Source organism: Schistocerca serialis, chromosome 7, assembly GCF_023864345.2.
Source record: "Schistocerca serialis cubense isolate TAMUIC-IGC-003099 chromosome 7, iqSchSeri2.2, whole genome shotgun sequence".
NCBI classification, from domain to species: domain Eukaryota; kingdom Metazoa; phylum Arthropoda; class Insecta; order Orthoptera; family Acrididae; genus Schistocerca; species Schistocerca serialis.
In genome coordinates, this window is record NC_064644.1 from 163,213,983 (window position 1) to 163,228,838 (window position 14,856).

Consider the following 14,856-nt stretch of genomic DNA (forward strand, 5'->3'; position numbering starts at 1 on the left):
AATAGTCATGTAATACACGGATCAATTTCACTGATTTTAATGAACGGAAATTGGAAACTGCTTCGGTCATCGGTCCCTAGGCTGACGCACAACTTAATCTAACTTAAACTAGCTTACCCTAATCACAACACAGAACCCATGCCCGAGAAAGGACTCAAATCTCCGACGGGGGGAGCCACGCGAAACGTGACAAAACGCAGTAGACCACACGGCTACTCCGCGCGGCCTTTAATGAACGGTGGTGCCTAAATTGATAGTAAAAAAGATTCTTGTTTGTTGAGAAACAGTACTCTACGAAGGAAAGGGTGTCTTAGCTGGGGTGTTGTCGTCGTGGTCGTGTCTTAGTGGCAGGTAACCTTCATGTCCGCGTTCATTTTATGGCAATGCATAACGGCCTTTCTCTTCTTCTAATATTCCCTTACATCACCACGTTCCAGATAAATTTCGCTTTTGATTTCCTTTATCATCATAGTCGCACGCTGCTGCTGTATTTCGAGCACGCTACACTACAATCAAGTACCGCAGACAGTAACTGTACTCCCTGTCTAGTGGATGCAGTTCCCGTACAGATGTTAATTCGTTATACATACTGCATTTTCTATCTCTACATATTTAATGCTTTCTACACTATTAATCTTTTGGATTGGATTGTTTGGGGGAAGAGACCAAACAGCGAGGTCATCGGTCTCATCGGATTAGGGAAGGACGGGGAAGGAAGTCGGCAGTGCCCTTTCAAAGGAACCATCCCGGCATTTGCCTGGAGTGATTTAGGGAAATCACGGAAAACCTAAATCAGGATGACCGGACGCGGGATTGAACCGTCGTCCTCCCGAATGCGAATCCAGTGTGTTAACCACTGCGCCACCTCGCTCGGTGATTAATCTTTTGAAAGAACTAATCACGAAAATAATAACATCAACATTTAAGCATTTCTTCATATAGGAAAATGACAAAATTTGTGCAAATATTTCTTTACGCTTCTAACAAATGGCGTTACTTGTTACACACACATAATACTGGTGTCCACTTTCAAATATCTCACACTCCGCTATGAACTGAAATCTACAGGTAGATGAATAAAATTTATTCTTTGTCTTCATGTTCTAAAAGCGAGTGTTTTAAATGTGTGTTATTGTTTTTACTTAACTGTAATATAACAAATTCCTCGAATTTGCTGGCCGGAGTGGCCGAGAGGTTCTAGGCGCTACAGTCTGGAACCGCGCGACCTCTGCGTCCGCAGGTTCAAATTCTGCCTCGGGCATGGATGTGTTGACGTCCTTAAGTTAATTAGGTTTAAATAGTTCTAAGTTATAGGGGACTGATGAACTCAGAAGTTGTATGTAGGAGGCTGAAGATTAGATGAGTATTCCACATAACTAATGAGGAGGTATTGAATAGGATTGGGGAGAAGAGAAGTTTGTGGCACAACTTGACTAGAAGAAGGGATCGGTTGGTAGGACATATTCTGAGGCATCAAGGGATCACCAATTTAGTATTGGAGGGCAGCGTGGAGGGTAAAAATCGTAGAGGGAGACCAAGAGATGAATACACCAAGCAGATTCAAAGGGATGTAGGTTGCAGTAGGTAGTAGTAGACGAAGAAGCTTGCACAGGATAGAGTAGCATGGAGAGCTGCATCAAATCAGTCTCAGGACTGAAGACCACAACAACAACAACATGTAAGAGGCAGTAATACGTTGTTCGACTCTTCCCGAGAAATGCTCTCTCGAAATTTCAATAGGAAACCTGACGGTGATGCACAACGCTTCTCTTGTAACGTCTGCCAGTGGAGTTTGTTGAGGATCTCTGTAATGGTTTCGCGCCCACTGAACGGCCCCGCTCTTCGTTGGATGTTCACCAGCCGTTCTATCAGACCGACCTGATAAGGATCAGGTATTGGGGGACAATACTTAGAAATCGGTCGAACAAGCGCCTTGTAAGCAACCTGGTTCGTGGACGAGTTACATTTCTTTATGATTCTTCCTGTGAATCTCAGTCTGGCTTATGGTTTTTTTTATTATTTGTTTTATATGATTCCACTTGAGGTCGCTCTGGATAGTTATTCCTAGATATTTTACGTTACACACTGGTTACAGTAGTTTGGCATCAGCAGTGTAGTTATTCAGCAGTGGACATCTTTTCCTGTGTATGTACAATATGTTGCATTTACTCACGTTCTGGGTCAACTGCTAGAGCCTGCAACATTCGTCACCCCTCTGGAGGTCATTCTGCAAATCGATATTGTCTTCTGGCGTTGTCAGTTTCCTGCAGACAACCGCATCATCTGCGAAAATTCTTGCAAAGCTGCCGACGTTTTTTACTGGATCATTTACGTACACTGTAAGCACTAAAGATACCACGACACTTCCTTCTAGTACTTCGGTAATAATCATTGCATCTGTCAATTCTGTTCCGTTAGGAGAAACGTGTTGAGTTCTATCTGCAAGTAAGTCTCTAATCCTGCTGCAGATCTGCCCCGATAGTTAAAAAGGTCGTATTTTTTCACAAACCACCAATGCGGGAAGGTGTCAAATGCCTTCCTGAAGTAAAGGAACACGGCGTCAACGTGAGCGCCTTTTTCTACTGCGCTATGGATCTCAACGAAGAACGGAGCGGGCTGAGTTTTGCAAGATCTCTGTTTGTGGAGTTCATGTGGATATTTATAAAGGAAATTCTCGTTCTCCAAAACCGTCATAATTCTTGAGCGTGTATAATATTCCATAATTGTGCAACAGTTGGCCGTCAACGATATAGATCTATAATTGTGTGCATCTAGTCTACGGTCATTCTTGAAAACCGGAATAACCTGCACATTTTTTCAGTCGCTTGGCAGCCTTCGTGGCTCCAGCGATCTAAGATAAACTGTTGCTAGAAGATGAGCAAATTCTTTCGCATTATATTTATACAGTCTTATAGTTATTCCAACATCTCCTTTGCCTTTACACCACTAAACGATGGTAGTTTCTTATTAATAATTTGAATACAACGTATTAATGTTGCACAATAATATTTATTAGTTCGTTGTGAACGGGCTTTCGGCTTCTTAGGGCATCGTCAGATAACTTAATGTTGAACAGATACTGCACCCCAAGAATTCGTAGTTGTACGAAGAACGCTGTACAATGATATTTGACATTTTATGACTATATCGATACAAAACATAAGCATGTTGTAATACTTAAAGAGACACTGAACAAATAAATCTTAAATTACAATACATTCAAATATTAACACAATATGAGTGTATAAAGCACAAATGTTCTACAAGTGAGTAATGGCACGGGCAACTGTCATATGGACCAACTGGTGTTTAAGACGAGCAGACGGAATAAAGGGAGGGTAAGAAAGGCATCTATGGAATGTGGGCGTGGAACAGTTATAACAAGCTTATTAGTTAACGCTGAGGAGAGCAATTACTGGCTGCTGGTTTAATAAGGGTGAGTAATGGAATTGTGTTTGGTCGTCAATTATCAGGTCAGTAATCTTTGATTGGTGCTTGTTAATGGCCAGAATTTCAAGAAATGTTAATTTTCTCCCTTTAGTTCCTCAGCGGCAGGAGAATTAAGGGTCCTTTCTCCTCAATTAGTCTATAAGCGATTTTTTCGAAAAACTAATGAAGCAATCAACTTAAATCTTTATGTATATTATTTATTGATTCTTGGACAACATTTTCTGATTTTTTTCCGAGAAATTCTCTCGTTATTAAACCTCCGATCCGAGGAGTTAAAATTGCTCTTTTCAAAATGAAGTGTGTCCATGACGGAAGTCTTACGTCTCGCAAATCTTATCCGAAATCCTAAAACCAATAATTATCTTTATATGATATAGCGCAGAAAGTAAAAGCACAGTTTTTTTGAATTCCGACATAATAATAAAATTGTTAATGTATGACACAAAGGTGTACTTGGGCTGTGTGGTTTTGGTAACATTTTTCGCGATACCTAATGAATAAACCAAAAAAAACTTAGCCTATTACTCCTTGCGGAGGTACCCGAAGAGTAATTCAGCCATATTTCAGAAAGACGTCAATTTTAGCAAGCACGCAACGCTAATAAAGATAACTTATAACATGGAAACATCCAGACTGGAGGAAGGGGAAGTGGCAGCTAGACCATGTCTGTATGGACAAAAATTTTCATAAGGAGATCCACAATGTTAAAGTATTGTGAGGAGTAGACACAGGCGCAGACCATTATATAATTAAAATTAAAATCAAATTCACTCCGTTAAATAAGTGGACCGGAAAAACTAATAAAATAAAAAGGAGGTTTGACCCATATCAGCCAATTAAAAATAATAAGTACCAACAAATAACACAAACCATGAAATTAACAGATGATCTAGAACAACTAGTGCCTAATCTTAAAAAAGAAGCAGAGAATCTAGCTCCCTTGAACCCCCGAAGGAAACATGCATGGTGGACATCAGAATGTGACAAATTACATGAAGATAGACACCAAGCATGGTTAAAGTTTCAAACACATAGAACTGAAAATAATGCCATTAACCTAAAAAATGACTGAAAAAAATTCACACAAAATATTAGAAGAATCAAGAGAGGATACCATAAAGATATTATAAACTCTATAGAAGATAATTATCATAAAACCAACTCCAGGAACTACTATAAAATCTATGGGAAACAACTACAACAATATGAGGCCCCTAAACTAATACTGAAAGATGAAGATGGAAGAATGACACACAGTTACAAGGAAAATGCAGAAATCATGGCAAAAGCATTTAACAAACTTCTGAATTGCGAGGAACCCAAAGAGCCCTTACAAATCAACATAAATACCCCAATAAAAACCAAACCTAACAAACTAGACCCTCCAACTTTCCAAGAAGTAGAAAAAATTCTTAGAGGACAAAAAAATTATAAGGCATGTGGAGAAGATCAGGTTTTTGATGAAATGTGGAAATATGCAATTGACACAATCAAGACCTCCTTACACATGGCTCTAACAAAAACTTGGGTAACAGAACGGTTCCCCGAACACTGGACCACAGCCATCATCCACCCACTACACAAAAAGGGAGATAAGAGCAACCCAGACAACTACAGAGGAATCTCTCTCGTAGATTGCACATACAAAATTCTATCCAAGATCCTATATGAAAGAATCAAGGAGCAATTAGGACAGGAGTTAGGGGAATATCAGGGAGGTTTCAGACCATGGAGAAGCTGTGCGGAGCAGATAATTAGTTTAAAATTGATTATGGCATGCTACAAGAAACGGAACAAACCTCTGGCAATAACATTTGTAGATTTTAAGAAGGCATATAACTGTCTCCACAGACCTTCAGTATTAAAAATTTTAAGAAATCTAGGACTCCATCCAAAACTAATTAAAATAATACAACTCACTCTAACCAACACCAAATCAAAAGTGAAGTTTAGAGGAGAAATTTCGGAACCATTCCTCATAAAAACTGGCTTAAGACAAGGTGACTGCCTATCACTATTACTGTTCAACTGTGCACTGGAATACATAATGAGAGAATGGTTCAAGGACAATCCAAAGATGATAAGAATTGGAAATGCAAAAGATGATATTAGCTTAAACTACTTGGGATTCGCTGATGATCTTGCTCTCCTAGCCAACACCGTTCTAGAAGCCAGGCAACAAGTGAAATCACTACAAGAAATAGCAGAGAAAGTAGGCCTTAGAATATCATTTGAAAAAACGGAGATTATGCTAACTGATCCACCACTTGCAAGCAAAATTACAATAGGAGAACAGGAAGTAAAAATTGTGATAAATTTGAATATTTAGGCGAAATAATAATATACAATCTAAATGAGAAGCCATCATGGCAGAAAAGAATAAAAAAACTGAACTACGCAAATTACATTACCAAAACTACATACAACGAAGAAAGCCTATCTATAGATGCAAAATTAAAACACTATAAAACAGTTACACAACCAAAAATAACGTATGCAGCTGAAACTATTTTCAAAACAACTAATACAGCAGAAATTGACAGAATACTAAAAATAGAAAGAAGAATAATTAGGACATGTATAAATAAACAGTACAAAATAAATGGACATGGGAGAATAGCATCAAATGAAACAGTACATAAGAAAATAGAACCAGTCATGAGCACGATCAGGAAGAAACGCATCTCATTCTTTGGACAACTGATGAGAACTCCAGAAAACAGGATTAGTAAAAAAATAATCCAAAAATTGTGGAATAGCAACAGCGACATCAAATGGATCACAGAAATTAAGGAAGATATAAAAGAACTCCAAACTACAGTAGATGACCTAAAAAACAAGACAGAGAAAACCTGAATACTGCAAGACCCGCAAACCAGACTACAAATGAAAATCAATAAAAGGAGTACAGGAAGAGTGGTCTCAGATGAAGAAAGAAAGAAAATATCTGAAAGAATGAAGAAATATTGGACAGACAGAAGAGCCAAACACCTTTCATATAAGAATAGACTCTAATAATAATATTACCTAAATATCACATTAAGTTATTGTTGAGCCAAATTGTATCCCTGTGTAACAACTTGTTTACAACTTTGTGTTTTTGACTAGAGTGGTCCAATGAAGGCCATAAAATAAATAATAAATAATAATAAAGATATCTTTATGAAATTTGACTGAATTGCTTCTCGGGCACGTCCGCAAGAAGTACTAGACGATTTTTTTTACCTTAATGACGCCTATATTTCTTCAAATACCAGAGAATTTTATCCAAAAATAAATAAATAATATGCAGATTGATTTACGTTGATTGCTTCACTAGTTATTCCAAAACAATCGTAAAAATCTCTTATTTTATAATCTGACTGTGGAGAATGGACCGTTAATACGATGCACAACCTTGGCCAATTGGAAAACATTAGTAACTCACACTAACAAAAACGAAAGTGTACATTAAACGAAAGTGTACATTACTATCTCACTGTTCTACTGCAAACTACAAAGTTTACCTCAGTTCCGTTAGCAACGACCTACTTCCTCCTCATAGAGGCAAACAACGTGAAACTTGAGTAAAAAATGTTCGCCGGCCGCTGTGGCCGTGCGGTTCTAAAAGCTTCAGTCCGGAACCACGCGGCTGCTACGATCGCAGGTTCGAATCCTGACTCGGGCATGGATGTGTGTTAGTTAGGTTTAAGTAGTTCTAAGTCCAGGGGAGTGATGACCTCATATGTTAAGTCCCATGGTGCTTAGAGCCATTTGAACAAAATGTTCAGTCAATTTCGGGAATGAAGCCGGACGACGTCTTCGACAACCGCCGATATTTCCACAGTTGCACACTCCATTATCTTCAAGGCAGAAATGCAGCGAGACAGCGTTGTGCAAGAGCATTTTAGGTGATTTGAGAATGTACAGGGGATGAAATCCAATACACAGATCTCGAAGTACACATATTACGAAAAGAGAAAGAAACAATAGCAATCAGCAGCCTAAAGCTTCCAGCAATCGAAACAAGAAAGACATTTACCTCACCTTTATCTGTTAAATTGCGTCCAGCGTCATTTCATGGTAGTTTAGGCACCTCCCAAATGTCAGTCACTCTCTCTTAAGCTGTTGTTACTTGACAGCTAATGTTTACATTGTGAACTGAGTGCAATCTTCAACGTTTATTCGATCGCCACAGCTTAACTCCGGTTACTGGTTTTACGAGAGAGGAGCATTTACTTAGGTTAACTTGCTTTAAAGTGACTCTGAACAAGCTAACCCGTAGCTGCAATGAATGTTTTGCCTTGTTAATGCCCGAGTCGCCTTTCGTCTCTGCTCTGTTGTAAAGTTTTCGACAAGTCAGTGTTTCTTTCATTTTCTCCGTAGCTGCTTTGAAGGCTGACGAAGCTGATGGTTTGCCCTCGGAAAACAGAAAACACTTTCGAAAGAAAATATTAATCACAACTGCGGATATTTCTCCAGCAGCTGCGTTAGGTATTCAGAGAACACCTATTGGTGACACATTAGAATTTGTGCCGGATCGGGTCTCGAACCTGGGTACCCCACTTCTTGTGAGCAGTCGCATTACCCTTCTTAGGTATCTGTGCACAGTTCCAGAGGCAATCCAATCCTCCACGTGGCACAGTCTCTACGCCCCCCTTTTCCCCTCACCATCCCACCAATCAGTGACCGAAGATTGCCCACAATTCTATTCCTTCAGACGTGCATCATTGTCTGGAGGAACAGACATTGTAAAAATAGAAAAAAAAAAGCCAAAAGAACGGTCTTTGGTAAGAGCACCCGTTTCCCTGCCTGTGTTTCTGTCCAATAGCGTGAATGTTTTCTTTATGTTGAAATCACTTATGTACGTTGTGGTCCACTTTGACTTCCTGAGCGAGGTAATCAAGGAGTGGGATTGCCTGTTAAACATACAACTACCTAGCTATCTACCATGTGTGATAGCTGTTAACAAGGTACATTCTCTAACATCTTATGTTGCATAATGAAAATGTTCGACGGTTTAATGGCCCTGATAGTTTCGTGGCTACAACAAATTACGTTAGTTTACCACAATAACTGTAACATTACGAGAGCCAGTGTCTGCCTTCTGTGTGTAGGTTTCAGACAGTTTTCCTACATGAATTTTGTTCCTCTCTCAACCTGAATGTTTTACCTATGTACCTGACGTACCATAGTGTAATACGCTAAACTATTAAATAAATAAACGGAACTTAAATGGTGATACTAAATAATCTAAACAAACACAAATAACACACACGAGAATCTTAACATGTATCATCACATACTGCGCCACTCTAGGCGGAAAATGCATGAGTAAAGTGTCTGTTAACCAGCTGAAGCATTATTCACGAGAAAACCATCATTGATCCCTCTCCCACCACTATCCGCCGTTCACCATTCTTCTTCCCTTTTCACAGATAAGAGGTAGATAGATGGGTAGGTAAGGATAGATATTGATCTACAACTTTCAGTATTTCTGGAACAGTATAGAAATACCAACAAAAGCTACATTAATGTGTCTTTATTCACAGTTTTGGTCGAGTGGCCACCATCGACTCACCGATGAACATCACGTTAAAGAATGGTTCCTTGGCATCAGAAACGTAAATATTATCTGCTGCAGCATCTCTCACCTTTCTTTAATCTGGTGTCAGTTTCATTGATAGCCTTAAAGTGGTCGCTTGATCGAAACTCGTTGTCAATGAATAAATAAATACACTGTAAGATACAAAAAACGATGCATCATGAAATAATTATCCAAGTGAGACGGAAACCGGAAAATGTGATATGATATAAATGAGCAGACAAACAGATTATTAGAGTTCCAGAAAAACTGCATGATGTGTTCAAGAGGAAGAACTTCACAAATTGAGCAAACCAGTAACGCGCTGTTCCACCTCTGACCCTTATGTAAACAGTTATTCGACTTGGGATCGACTGACAGAGTTGTCGGAGGTCGTCCTGAGGGATATCGTGCCAAATTCTGCCCAACTGGGGTGTCAGATCGACAAACTTCGGAACTGACTGGAAGTCCCTGCCCATAATGTTCCCAAAGTTCTCAATTTGGGGTGGGGGGAGTGGGGGGGGGGGGGGGAGGGGGAGAGATACGGCGACCTTGTTGGCCAACGGAGGGTTTGGCAAGCAGAAAAACAACCACTGGAAACACTTACCCTGTGCAGGCGGGCATTATCTTGCTTAAATGAAAGCCCAGGACGGATAGCCATGAAGAGCAACAAAACGGGGTGTAAAAAGTCGTGCTGTAAAGTCCTGCGGATGACAACCAAAGGCGTGCTGCTATGAAAACAAATGGCGCCCCAGAACATCACTCCTGGTTGTCAGGCCGTATGGAGTTAGACAATCAGGTTGATATCCCTCCACCATCCGTGGTGTCTCCAGACACGTCTTCGGCCTGCAGTGTCATTGGCTAGAGTGTAATTGTGTTCAGTGATGAGTACCGCTTAGAACTGAGACCCCATGACCATTGTTTTAGTGTATTTTAAGTTGCAGTGATCATGTCGCTTAGATCAATTTACAGGTCGAGGGATGGGTGGAAAAACTTGGAATCATTATTGACGCAAAGAGATATAGTGCGGCCGCGCGTGATTGAGTGGAAAAACTTGGAATCATTATTGACGCAAAGAGATATAGTGCGGCCGCGCGTGATTAGCCGAGCGGTCTCAGGCGCTGCAGTCATGGACTGTGCGGCTGGTCCCGGCAGAGGTTCGAGTCCTCCCTCGGGCATGGGTGTGTGTGTTTGTCCTTAGGATAATTTAGGTTAAGTAGTGTGTAATCTTAGGGACTGATGAACTTAGCAGTTCAGTTCCATAAGATTTCACACACATTTAAACATTTTGAGATTTAGTGCCTAGTATTTATTTGTCGGCACAAGAGCATAATTTCTGTATTGAATGCCCTATACGACACTACAGACGACGCCATATGTGTTGCCTGAAACTGCCGGCCTCAGTGACCGAGCCGTTCTAGGCGCTTCAGTCTGGAACCGTTCTACCGCTACGGTGGCAGGTTCGAATCCTGCCTCGGACATGGATGTGGGTGATGTGCGTAATTTCATTAGGTTTAAGTAGTTCTAAGTTCTAGGGGACTGATGACCTCAGCTGTTAAGTCCCATAGTGGTCAGAACCATTTTTTTGTTGCCTGAAACTGTGTGCCGGTAAATATGGACGAGTAAGTAACTGACTATGTACGGAAAGGAATAGTGCCCCCAATAAGAAATGATTGTAGCGTGTCAAAACAATTCATTTTTTTCTAATGAAGCCAGAACACGAGACTGTGATAGTGAAGTTCACAACACTTACATAGCGTACGTGTTCAGACGACAAAAACTCGTTGTAAACAGGCGCTAGTCCAGCCAAGGAAGTCATGACAACCTGTCACTTGCAGTACTGAAGTTCTGCCAGAGCCTTTAATTCCGCTATATTACGTGCATATCATTGCCGTATTAAACGTACGTAAATCCCCATTTGTGGCTACGTTCCAAGGCTCATTTGCATCAATTACTGCATATGTGGTTTTGGTCTGGAACTGGTCGTTGATTAATCGTGACATCGTTCATCTCCTGTTTTTATTCATCTCCAAGTTTCTTTAAATTACGGCCAGAGCTGTCTCCTCTAATCCCACACTGTAACAGATATTAAACGTCCTTCGCCTTTCCTTCACGTACGGTTAATCCATGTCTTCCGTTCCGTCTGAGCTTATTGCGGTTTTAGTATACTGTCCCCATCAGATCGGGCTACGCTTGTTAAAGATCTGTATGAAAATCTGCTTATGAAAAGTATTAGTAAGTGAAGGCTTATTAATTATGAAACGCTTCGGAGGCCTACCTCCGTCAACATGTACAATTCAGGTCCTAACCTCAACAGCATCACCCAGAAAACCAAAGTGACTCATTCTTCATTTTGCTACAAATTTTGCTCTAGAACTGAACATTCCAAAGAAACATCTACTCATTAGTCTGTGTCGCCTGGCCACCAAGAGCTGTTGCAGGGCGAATTGATTCACGGATCCAGTTATATGGCTCCTTCCTTGTATAGCGATTTTACGACTATGACGAGTGGGGCCTGAAGATGGCATCAATATAATGCCGAAATTGGTAGCACACAGAAGTTCATAAAACAAAATAAATTTCTACAATACATACGGCTGTTGGTAAATTATTGCATCAAGAAGTTCATGCCAGCCGTTGTCCCACGATGCATAATGGATCAACGAAGACTTCCCAGGTCATACGTTCACACTTACTTTCCATGACTCCCACGATACAGCTAGGACAACTAAACGCACACAACAGTAGACCATGCAGGAGCTCCGAAGGGTGGTGGAGGAGATGAGTCTTGACGTACTCTGTCTACAGGAGCCATATCCTCTTGCGGGAAATATAGCTTTCGCTGCCGTGAACTGGCAAATAGTATGCTTCGGCAATGATCCTAAAGCCACCATCATAATAATAAACAAAGCTTTAAGCGTCACAGTGCTTGAGCACCTCTCAGACGAATATTGTATTGTTGTCGAAATCCAGACGCCCGTGGGAGTTATACACCTGGTAAATATTTACTTCCAGTATGGTGACGAAATAGAAGTGTACCTTAACTAGTACAAATAACCACGGCACTGAGAGATCGAAGGATAGTGGTGATGGCAGATGTAAACGTGAAGTTCCCCCCTGTGGTACAGAGGCACTCGGGATGGAAGAGGGGAGAAGATGGAGGAAACGATCATGTCTTTGCAGTACTTGGTTGCTAACAGAGCTGGAAATCCCCCCCCCCCCCCCACCTACACTGGCGGGGGAGGAAAAAGAACAAACATTAACTTAACATTAGTGTCACCTAATATTTCCGGCCATCTGCAAAACTGGACGGTAAGAAACCACGTCACGACAAGTGATCATAATCCAATCACCTTCGAGCTTGCCGATAGAGAGTGTCACTGGGACATAGGATGGGAATTTCAGTTTAACTATAACAGAACAAAGTGGGAGCGCCTCACAGGAGAGTTTGTCATCCCGACATGGCCAGACGGTGACGAAGACGTCGGTAAGCACGCCGAAGACCTAGTTAGAGTCATTAAATGGTTCAAATGGCTCTGAGCACTATGGGACTCAACTGCTGAGGTCATTAGTCCCCTAGAACTTAGAACTAGTTAAACCTAACTAACCTAAGGACATCACAAACATCCATGCCCGAGGCAAGATTCGAACCTGCGACCGTAGCGGTCTTGCGGTTCCAGACTGCAGCGCCTTTAACCGCACGGCCACTTCGGCCTTAGAGCCATTACTAGAGTGGTGAAGGCAGCAGTGCCAACCAGGAGGAGGGCCGTGGTGGCCTCCCCGTCACCATTGTCCGCCGAACTAGGGCAGATGCTTCAGTTTGTCAGGAGGGCGAGGAGGTACTACCAGCGAAGTGTCTTCTGGGAAGAGAAACAGCGATGGCTGCAAATTTACAGGAACGATAATGAAGAATTCCAAAGGGAACTCAAAAGTATCAGACTCCAAAGCTGGGAAAAATGCGTCCAGAGCCAAATGTCTATAAATCCCTGGGGCATACCATACAAAATAGAGAAAAGATTCGGACGCCTATGGTACGGTCAACTGTTAGGGATGGGAATCGGATGACGAGGTCATTTCAGGAAGCTGCCTAGGTCCTCCTCCGGTCCCTGCTTCCGCACAACAAGAGGAGGACACCGAAGAACAAGGCCTAATTAGGCGGGCTCTTCGAGAAGAGTACCTAAACAGTACAGCAGTGTACCCATTCTCAGAGAACGAAGTGGCGACGCACATTTAATCACTTAAAAGAGGTAAAGCCCCAGGACCAGACGGCATTATAGCGAAGGTGGTGCAATACCTCGCTCTTAAACTAGTAACACCTCTAGCAAGAATCTACAACGAGGCCCTGGACCTCACGAAGTTTCCCACCATCTGGAAACAGGCTAAAGTAGTAATTATCAAAAAAGGGCAGGATAAAGATCCTAAAGAAGTCATACAGACCTATATGTCTGTTGGACCTGCTGGGAAAATTGCTGGAGAGGTTGCTGGCTGACAGGCTGATGGCACACTGGGTGCTCTGTGGGATGAGCAGTACGCAATTCGGCTTCCGGCCAGGGCGTTCTGCGTCTGACGCAATCGCCATGGCGACTTATGTCTGTGGGTCGTCCACACTTAAGTATGTAGTTGGCATCGTGGTAGACATCAGTGTCACCTTCGACAACCTGTGGTGGCCTTCGCTCTTCTCCCGTTTGCGGGAGAAAGAGTATCCAGGGCCGCTATATGGGTGCCTTAGGAAGTATTGTATGGATAGGGAGGTCTGGCTATCATTCCCTAGCGGGAGAGTGAGCAAGAAGATAACGAAGGGGTGTCCACAGGGCTCTGTCCTGGGGCCACTCTTTTGGGATGTTAATATGGAGCCTCTCCTTGATACCTTGGAGAACAGTGCAGATGTGCTAGAGGTGATAGCCTACTCTGACGACCTCCTCCTGTAGGTAGGCGGCCGTAGCCGAGAGGAATTAGAACCTAATAGAAAGAACTATGACCATATTATCGCAATTGTGCCACAGGACCAAACAAAAAATTGCACCAAATAAATCAACCTATTTGCTCTTAACTGGCCAGAAACCCAACAGTCAGGATAGATGGCACACCGGTAATACGTCGTCGAGAGGCACGATACCTAGGAGTAATACCAGATGAGAAATGGAGCTTCGGCCGGCGCATTGAAATTACAACGCACAGGTTGTTAGAGGTCTAAATAATCTCATTACGATAGGGCATAGGCGATTCCATCTCCCCCCAAACCTCATCAAGTTGTATCATAATACAATTCTCGCCTCCATCGTGGGCTACGGGTCCGGAGTCTGGGCTCACAGGCTCACGAGGGTCGTTCCTGCTATGGCCGTCATGAGAGTGCAGCGCAACATAGTATTGCGTTCAGTCGGAGCCTACCGTACATCCCCAGGGGGAGCATTGTTGATTCTCATGGGGTTGTGCCCCCTAGACATAAAAATCAGGGATCAGGCAGCATGGTACTGGTTAAAAAGGGGACAGATTGAAAAAACTGAGGACATCATGGGGGTTCGAGTGGGCGATAAACCATCAATCAGAAGAAGGGGAGTGGAATTATGGCAAGAGACCTGGGATGGGGAAGAAACAGGGAGAAGACCATACCAGTTACTACCAAACATCTAAAAACGGTTAAGAATGATGCATTTTCAGCCTAGTCAGGGACTGCTCCACTTCCTCACCGGACATGTCCCGTACCCGGCATATCTTTGCCGTTTCGGGAAAAGGGTGATCCCTCGTGTGACTGTGATGCCGAGATGGGTACACCGGGCCACGTGGTCTAGAGTGTCCTGTTTTCGATGATGTTGCCACGGACTTAAGAAACTCACTGCCAAACA